This window comes from Giraffa tippelskirchi, chromosome 13 (genome assembly GCF_054371585.1).
Source record: "Giraffa tippelskirchi isolate mGirTip1 chromosome 13, T2T-mGirTip1v1.2.pri, whole genome shotgun sequence".
In the NCBI taxonomy this organism is placed as follows: Eukaryota; Metazoa; Chordata; class Mammalia; order Artiodactyla; family Giraffidae; genus Giraffa; species Giraffa tippelskirchi.
Genome location: NC_137287.1, coordinates 78310553 through 78320480, shown reverse-complemented (window position 1 = coordinate 78320480; position 9928 = coordinate 78310553). Strand labels below are relative to the sequence as shown.

The window sequence follows — 9928 nt, the reverse complement described above, 5'->3', positions numbered from 1 at the left end:
TGAATAGATCTGATACCAGATGCACAGTAAATAACACTCACTTTATGGAAATGCCTTTCCTTTGAAAAGAAGGGGAAATGGTCAGTAATATATAAAGGTCCTTGTGTGCTGCTCACATGGGCTTTATTTTGTGCTTTCTGTGTGATTTGTTTAATGATTCTTCAGTCACCTAAATAGAACAGGCCACGCTAGGCACTCCCTGGTTTTGTGTTAGTGAAAACATGGGCTGGATGCCCAAATCTGAACTGAGTCTGAGATGCCTAGTCTCTGAATGAAGTGTGTCGCCTCCACAAGTCCAGTGCCCTTTCTTAGACCTGTGATGTTAAAGAGAGCTAGAATTTTCTCTCACTGCACATCTTGGGCTTTTCATCTTTTAAATTTTGAAGGCAGAATCTTAACAGACTTTGGTTCATGCCACTGTCTAAGCAGGCTAAGACCTGCACAGTCCCCTCCAGCTGTGGGTCCTCCTCACCCTGTTCCCTCGATGTCCCCATGCAAGGTAGCCACCATCCCCAAGTCTGTTCATGAGGCCCTTGCTTTCCCTGTTTACACATTGTTATCTCATTCATACATATTCTAGGAAAATATGCTCTATTTGTTGTTTTTAACTCTATACAATTAAACTGGTTGAGAGCTAGGGCAACATTTATTATAGTATTCTTTATTCCTTTTTGAATGTCTTCAATATTTGATACATCTTAAGATGGCAAACAAAGATTTGCAGATTCTTTTTAAGTCATTTTTTAAAATGTGTCTGTGATTCGTGAAAGAGAAATGTCAGCTTTGAAAGTTGATGATCAGGAGTATCTGGGGACAGACTTTTTTTTTTTGAAGATGGCATCATGTGGTGAAAACTTGGCTCATTGTAGAATCAGGATTTCTTAGAAAATCTTTATAAACTCTAATGGCCAGTGTAGGAAGAGTCCCCTATAAAAAAAACAGAAGGTTTGTCTTCCACAAAATAAATGATCTGAGATTAGAGAGAGAGAACCCACATCACTGTTTTGTTACCTGTGTTTCTCCCATTTCTGCTTTTTCCCTCTTCTCACCCCTCCCCCATCACCATTCCCTCCCCTCCCCTACTCAGTCCTCCTCTGAAGCCAAGTTCTTCTGGGGATTAGAAGCACACACCCAAGATGCGCATTCGTGCCCCAGTGCGGGGACTCAGCCTGCTTCTCCTCCAAGGAACTCTTGCACTTTGACAAAGAACTACTCCTGCTGGGAACGTTCATGCACATGGCCATGATTTTCAAGGACCTGAATGTGAAGGCAGGAGGGGAGGACCTCTGAATACTTGGGAGTTAGGGAGTTAGGGGAATAGAGGTATTTAGGTTAAAAAAAAAGTCATCATGATACCCCTAGTCCTCTCTCCCACATCTCCACCAAGAATTCTGGTGCCAATAAAGAGAACGAATATTTACCGGCACCAGCAATGGGGCAGGGCACAGAAGTAGGCACTCTGTGGATCTTTCCTCATTTAACCAACAAACTTTTGTAGCAGGCATCGCTCTTTCCATTTTACTACTGAAGAAGTTGAGACTTAAAAAGGACAACGCAGTTGCCCAGTCTCACCACTTGTCACCTACCCCATCCTCCCAGCACACTTGCCTCCTCACCTGCAGCCACTCCCACCAAGAGGCCACATGGAACACACCTTGCAAATACAGACGGAGAGACTACCTCTTGCTTCTAGCATCTCTTCTTTGCTCTCCAGAGAACTCTTAAATTCAGTTTTTACCAGTTATCAAGATGCTCCCAGCAGATGAGTGAAGGAGAGAAAAGTAACAAGCTACATTTTTAGCAGCTGAAGTTGATAGCTGCCCAGCCCACGAATCTATGCTGGCTGGACCTGGGGCCATGGACTAATTCTGTGAGGAAGCAGCTAGAACTTGCTTCAGGAACGTTTCCCGTGTTTCAATAGCATTTTAGTTCTTTATCAAATTCCAGCTTTATCCGATGGCCTTGGCCGCGGTGAAAATGGGATTATGTTTATCTCTGCTATTTCAGACGGACTGGCAGAAATCCCTTCAATAAAATCAAGATGGCAGGCTGTCTTTTTGGAATCTTCATCCTAACCTGAAGTCAAGTTTCTGTAGCGGAAGACAGTATTATCAGATGCCAGCTCAGCTCACTCCTGCCTGCTCCCAATAAAGGTAGTGAGAAAGACAGGAGGTAGGGCTGGGGTGGTGATGGAGGGATGGAGCAGGGCGGGTAGAGGGGGAAGAGAGGGAGGAGGGAGCAGGGGAGGGGGAGAGCTCAGCTGCTTCCTAGCTCTTCAACTGATGGACCAAGTGAAGCCCCTTCCTCCCTGTGGAGAGTGGGAATCCCTCCCTGCCCGTGCCCCCACAGTGGACAGCAGCTGGGCCTTGCTCCAGAAGTTGGACCGGCTCTGGCCAAGGGCAGCCTGCATCAGCACTCTTCTGGAAAGCAGCAAGGGGCTCACAACCCGGACTCAGGCTTGGAATTGGGACTTGTTTTCCACTCCTCCCTGCCAGGGCCCCTCCATCATAATCCTGGACACCCCTGCGGAGTCCGCCCCGCCTGTCTGTGAAGAGCTGGCTGGCGGAGGCTGATTTCACGGGGCTCTGAGAGCGTGGGCCAGCAGAAAGCAGGGCAAGAGCCACAGCCTTCCTTGTTGCTGGCAGCTGAGCTGGGCTCTGAACTGCTTCCCAGATGGAAAACACGCCACTGCCGGGCAGCTTCGTAAGACCACCGGCTTGGCTTCAGGTGCAGGCTGCGGAGGGTAAACAGCCAGCTCGCTTCACTCACCCCAAGAGGAGGCCTTCTTGCTGTAATCCTGACCATCCCAGGAGGGAGGCGGGGGGCTGGAACCAGCACAGCTAAAGCGGAAATAGAGGAGCAGCCACATCATGGGAACACAGATATTTTATCCTTGATTTTAAAAAAGTTGCTCTGCAAACTCTCCCCTTGCTGGCAAAAGTTTGCTCTTATGCAGAGCTACCTCTTCTAGTCTGTGCTCCAGCAAAACCTCTAAAGTCTTATAATTAAGTACCAAAGAGGTAGAGAACATTAAACCAAGAGATTTAAAAACCAGCAACCAAATACTTTCCCTGTGAAGCAGGCAAGTTGCTGGGGATCATGTCCAAACACACATCTGTTTCAGCAGGTCTTGGGGGTGCCCAAGATGATGCTGCATCCCTAATGAGCTCCCAGGTGGGATGATGCTACTGGTCCTCAGCTCATACCTCGAGGAGCAAGAGTCTCAAGTATGATGGTTTTGAACATAGATTATTTTAGGAGTCACAAATGGTAAGATACTTGTACACCAATATCCTTTTGTCCATCCATTTATTGATTCAACATTAAGTTTTATTGAGATAAAATTGATATACAGCCGTGTATTCATTTCAGGTGGCCCACATAGTGATTTGACTTCCATATATTATGAAATGATGATCACAATAAGTTTATTAAACATCCATCATCTCACATAGACACAGAAAATAAAGAGGAAAATAGTTTTTTTCTTGTGATGAGAAACTTTGGAATCCACTGTCTGAACAACTTGCAAGAATACCATATGGCAGTGTTAACTATAGTCATCACATCCAGTGCTTATAGAGTATATGCGATATGGCTTCTGTGCTAAGCACAAGGCAAATCGCTGACCTGAATGTACACCTCAAGGCATCCAAAGTTCTCTGTGAACCCTACAACAAATTGACCTTGACTGTTTGGTATAATAAGCTCTCCATTCACAGTGGGTCCAGCAGGTGGTGGTAGCCTCGCTGCTCCAGCAGAACAGTAGAAAGAACTTGTGTTACCATCATTGAATCCACAGCTCAACAGGAAGTGCTGACTGAGGCTGCCTGCATTTGGAGGGGTGCTGGGCACTGTGCCAGGTACAGAATACCCATCAGGTAGGGTCCCACCCTCCACAGGTGATATAGCTGTAATCTGTGCAAGGTGGCATGCAGCTACTCAACTGTGGTAGTAGGAGAGTCAGTAGAAAGGGGAGGGGGTGGAGAGGGAAAAGGTAAAGACTGACAAAGACAAAAAACAGGAAACTGTTGAGTTCCCAATGAGCTGTCTTCATTATATAACATTTTCCTTCTTTTTATATGACTGTAATACATATTTAGTGTAAGATAACTCAAAAAGTGAAATACAGAAGATAAAGGTGAATGCGTGCCCAAATCCCACACCCCACAGAAGACTGTGTGTGCTGCTCTGTATCTTTTCTCTTCACAAATCAGTACACGTGAGGCTAAATAGAATCATCTTTTATGCCCTGTGCTCCCACTCACCTCCTGCATTTCTTTCTCCCCCTTTATCAGAACTCCTCTGAAGGGTTGCCTGTCTCCTCTCTGCCCTGCCCACTGCAGTCAGGCTCGGCCCCATTTCCCGCACTCTGCACCCTGAGTCGCCATCTGACCAGATACTCCGCCTCACTGCTCATCTGGCTCTGCCTCATCTGACAGAGCCCATCTCTGCCTCTTCACATCCTCTCTTCATTTGCCATCTGGGTCATCACTTTCCACATTGTTCACCTGTCTCACCAGCAGCTCTTTCTGGGTCTCTCTGCTGCATCTTCCTCCTCTCTCCTAACTGCTGCATCATGGAGTGGCCCAGGCTTCCTTCCTAGCCCATGTTGCTTCCTCTCCACATTCACAGCCTTAACCCCCTGATTTTAAAAACTGTGTTATTATGCCTCCTAAATTCCCTTCTCTAGCCCCAATTTCCCCCTGAAATTCAGACCTGCAATAGCCATCTAACTAGCCTGTCCATTCAGATGCCTAACAGATATCTCAGATGTTGTATGGGCCAGATTAGGGTTACCATGGACTGTTGTTCAGCTTGTGCACTGCCTAGGGCAGCCAGCCAAGAGACCCCAGTGGGCATCCAGCCCATGTCTGGTCTCTGAAGCTCTGAGCACTGGTGTGGGCTCCAGCTGCTCTGTAGAGGAGGCACCTTCCATGGCGGTGCCTGTCTGATTCTCTGAGTTGCCTTATAGGTTCGCTAAGGTTGTGACCAAAATATATCTTTTGATTTCTCCCCACCTCTTTCTGCTACTTTCAATATATGTCATCATTCAACTGGAAAAAGGTGGAGGAGGTTGCTGAAGAGGGAAGGGAAGGGAAGGAAAAGAAACCCAGCCTGCTGATCTCTTTGCCATATCCAGTTGAATTCCCAAGTATACCCTGAGTCTGACCTCTTGTCCCCCTTCTTCTGCTCCACTAAAGGTCTGAGCTCCTATAATCTCTGGGCTACAGCAAAGCCTCCCAGCTGACTTCCTGGCCACTACCACTATCCTCTGCACAGACAGAAGCTAAGACAAGAGTATTCTCTTAGCACTCACCTGCTTAAATAGCGCCATCATCTTCCCAACTCCATCCACCAGAATCAAACCAAACCCTGTGCTGCAGATGTCAGTTCTCCCACTTACTCCCCCACCCGGGTACCAGGGTTTCCCTGAGCTGAGGCCGCACTGGTCTCTTCCCGACTCAGAGATGCCAGCTCCCTACTGCCTTGGGGCTTTTGCGCTTGCCATTCCTTCTTCCAACCCGTCACACAGCCACCTCTTTTTCAGTATTCAAGTCCAAGTATATGTTACCTTCTCAGAAAGTTCCTTCCTTGACCAAAATGGCTAAAAGAGCGCTCCCTTCCCCTCCGTCACTTTCTGTCGCACTTCTCTATTTCTTTATTGCGTCTCTCAGCTCCTGAGATTACCACATCCACCTCTCAAGCTTCCTTGTTGGCCACCTATCCCACCATCTCCCATCAGGTCCATTTTGGAGGTCCAGGGTCTCTCTGCCTTGCACCTGCCCCACCCCCGGGGCTGAGCACAGGCTGGCATGCAGCTGGCTCTTGGCGAGTTGACTGACTACATGGACTGATGTGGGAGAAAGATGTTGCAAGCTGAAAAGATTACAGGTAGACAGAGGAAAGGGGGAAAAAAAACAGAACCAAGAGAAAGAGGAAGGGAAGGAGGAAGATGGAAGATGGGGCACAGACTGGGAGGAAAATCTGCCCGTGTATAGCAGGACCAGGAGAGAGAAAGGATGGGCAGAGAAAACGGGGTTGTTCTTTGGCACCAGAGTAAAGTCCTGCTAAGCGGGCGCCGACCCCCCTGCGGAGGCCCTGTGTACAGGGCTGGGGCTCCCAAGCGCCCCTTGCAGGAGGCAGTCTCACGTACACTTGGGAAACAAGCATTAGCAGGGATATGCGGGCACTAGTGCTTCAATTCTGCCCCCAGCCAGGTGAAGACCCAAAACGAGCTCAGTGGGGGAGAAAAAGCAAGGCTGTTAAGAGCTTAGTTTATGTTGGGCCTCACACGCTTACCCCACTGACATTCCAGGGGAGTTTGAAACAAGCCTCTGTTGCTGATTCCTTCCACATTACCCCCAGGGTCCCTTAATTGTGTGGAAGCTTTGAGAGTAGAACTGGGTGGCAGTCTCACTTGAAGAAAAAGAAAAGGTCCAGAAATCCAACCATGAAATCAGCCTCGCAGCAGTTTTCTCAGCTGCTTTTTTAAAATTTATTTATTTTTTAATTGAAGGATAATTGCTTTACAGAATTGTGTTGGTTTCTGCCAAACATCAGCATGAATCAGCCATAGGTATACCTGTGTCCCCTCCCTCTTGAACCTCCCTCCACATCCCATCCCTCTAGGTTATTACACAGCCTTGGTTTGAGTTCCCTGAGTTATACAGCAAATTCCCATTGGCTATCTATAAGTTTCCATGTTGCTTTCTCCATATATCCCACCCTTTCCTTCCTCCTCACCACCCCCATGTTTGTAAGTCTGTCTGTGTCTCCATTGCTTCTTACCATGTCTTCTCATCAGTTGAGGAGTGGAGGCTTCCACCAGCTGAATGTGTATCTTACGCTTTTAAAATCAAAACCTTTTCTGGTCATCTTCGAAAGTATTAGATCCCTGAATGGCCAAAGAAGGGAATAGGACCCCCTCCCTAGAAAAATGCCCCCCCCCAGGGGTGATCCTGCCGCTCTGCTGTCTCCATAGCGACTTCAGCTCCAACAGTCAGTGTGATGTTCAGTGATGGCAGTAACAGTAATTGCTAGTGTTAGTAATTCACTATTAACCTACTCAGGAGGAGAAGGGGACACAGAGGATGAGATGGTTGGATGGCATCACCGACTCTGTGGACATGAGTTTGAGCAAGCTCCAGGAGTTGGTGATGGACAGGGAAGCCTGGCGTGCTGCAGTCCATGGAGTCGGACATGACTGAGCAACTGAACTGAACCTACTCATCATGGCCACTGCTCAACATGTGGGTTGTTTTGGTGGCGGAGGGGATGGAGAGGGTGACGGGTCCAAGTAGTAGAAACAGATCCTGGACCAAGTGCTCAAAATCCACTCCACTCCTTTCCCCACTGAGAGCTTTCAGGGTGCTGCTTCTCCCTGGACTTGGGGACCCCAGCGGCACCAGGATCACGAGTCAGCACACACCCAGGCTTATCGCAGAGCCTCCTCAGACTTGTTTCTGGGCCCTCAGGAGACAGACTGGCACAGCAGGCAGAAAATGACATCAACAAGCGAGTCATTCAGGGGGCACCCTGCCAAATTCCTGTCTGTTTAAAATATCGGAGCTTTGCCTGAACATGGGATTTTCATTTTCAAAGCCCACCTGGACAAACTCTCAGAGATTCCCCCTACCAGTCTCTTCCACGTGTCAGCTATGAATTTTACTTCCCCACATTTCTTCTGGAAACGCCAGGATGCTGGGTTCCTTTGAGTCGGATGTGAAATCGTGCAGGACCCAGTTAGCTGAACCTTGAAACGAAGTAGACACAAGCCCTAACCTTGTATGGTCTTAAGCGAGAGAAATGACTTGCAGAACACTGAGCAGCGACGGCCCATATAAAACTTATTTTGATGGCAGAGACTCAAGCAGGCTGCGCAGGAGGCCACACAGTTTACAAAGGAGAAGTCTGCTAATTGCACAGCAGGGCTCAGCAGATGGCACAAAGCCCAGAACATAAATTTAGCTGGGTTCTCCCTGCTCCGTCTCCACAAGTTCCAGACGCAGAGTGGAGGATTCTTTCCACCCCGACGCAAAGTCAAGGAGGAGAAGAGATCGATGTTGCATTTCTCTGAAAGATAACCCACTGTTCCAAGGGAGGGCCTGGTGGCTAAACAAGACGTTGTCTCTCCTTACCCACCTAGAGTGACCATGCCATGTCTCTGAAGGGCTCTGCTATGGATTCCTAGTTGCCAGTAATTCAGGAACTCAATTGGCAATTCATCTATTGATGTTTATAATTTGTACAAAGTTTCCCTTGCTCAAGTTCAAGAGAATTTGGCATGGACGTTCCCTTGTTCATTCATCGAATCAGCCCATTTGTCTTTCCAAAGGGCAGTGTCCTCCTTCTCTTCCATCACAGTGTCCTGGTGGATGGGGGCCTGACTAGTTCTGTCTCTGGTGCCTGTCCCTGCCCCCACCCTCCACTGATGGTTTGGTATATTCAGCTGATCTCAGTCAGGGATCCTCTTCCTCCCTCTCGGCTCCCCAGGAGTCCTGCTGGAAGCTGTGCTCCCTCTTTCCACGAGGGTGATGCTCCCAGAGAAAGGGGGCAGTCCCCCAGGGATGGTGTATATGTTCAGGCAAGAGCTGGTGCCACCTCGTTTCTTGGTCCCTTCCCCCTGGTCTCACCAGTCCATTGATCTCCAGGGTCCCCTTTGCTGGTAACTCCACATCTCTCTCTGGCTAGCTTGTGTGTTGGTTTACATCTCACTGTGTCTGTTACTTCTCAGACTCACAGCTGCATCAGGAAAGACTAAGAATAAAATTATTTACTCATTTGGAATGCACTGAGGCTTTCTGAAGGGCCCACAGAAGTGCCATCTATTCCAGACCTTTGGAATGAAGTTGAGTTGTGTGTGGGAGGCTTTGGGGAGTGGTGGTGTAGGAAGAGATGTCATCTCTCGTGCCCAGGCTCATGGACGTAAGAGACCTGCATTTTGTGTTGTAGAATATAATCAGTGGACCCATTAGGAAGAAGCAGGGCTCTTTGGGGGAGTGGCTACTTCCAAGTCCAGGCAGGAAATAGACAAGAGGAGCCGAGATGTGCTGTGATGAAGGAAGCAGAGACGATGGTGGGTCGTGTGAAAAGGATGTAGGAGCCAAAGTGAACCACCTCCCAGTGACTAAAGATGGAGAAATAGAAGAATAAAGAGAATTAGTAAATGTGACTGATTGAAACACATGAAGCTCATAAAAAGTCATGAATCCATTACCATCATCATCATCACTTGAGAGAGAGACTCTTATCCCCACCAAAAAAACCAAGCAACTAAACGAACAATAAAACACAACCTTTGGACACCACTGGAATTAAGTAGGGCACCAAATCCTTACTCTGAAAATGAGCCTTAAGAAAAGAAAGAATTAAGCTTCTATCCAACCCTTCTTTATGAACTATAGTTGAGGGTAAAAATAGTCCCCACTGATGAGGGAAAATCACCTTCTGGAAAGAATCCAAGGAATGGGAGAAAGTCATGAATTTGTAAAAACAGTCTTTTGCAGCCTCTAATGAAATGATTGATGAAGCCACACTCGCCAATGAATGATCCGCTCATGGAGGGGTAGGGAGGAATCTGACAAAGGACCACTTGGGCCGTCAGCCTGACCCTGCTTCTTGCTTAAGCATCCCACTCTGCAACACAGGCAACAGGACCCCATGCACTTGCAGACAGGATGCACCATGGAGAGAACTAAGAGACACAACCATCTAATTTGTCGTAACTTTTAATGGAGTATAATCTGTAAAAGCAGGGAATTGCCATGCTGTACCTGAAACTAATGTAACATTGTAAATCAGCTATGCTGTGTGTGTGCTCAGTTGCTTCAGTCATGTCCAACTGTTTGCGACCCCATAGACTGTAACCCGCTAGGCTCCTCTGTCCATGGGTTTCTCCAGGCGAGAATACTGGAGTGGGGTTGCC

The 9928-nt window shown here is 47.9% G+C and overlaps 1 long non-coding RNA gene across 1 annotated transcript; it reads right to left on the bottom strand.

The window, feature by feature from the left end:
* Window positions 1-645: 645 nt before the first annotated feature.
* Window positions 646-6992, bottom strand: LOC145531440 (uncharacterized). Its single transcript, XR_014072447.1, has 4 exons — window positions 6793-6992; window positions 2770-2840; window positions 1655-2090; window positions 646-927 (listed from the first exon to the last, which is right to left on the bottom strand). It is a non-coding gene; the product is annotated as an uncharacterized LOC145531440 (long non-coding RNA).
* Window positions 6993-9928: the final 2936 nt, after the last annotated feature.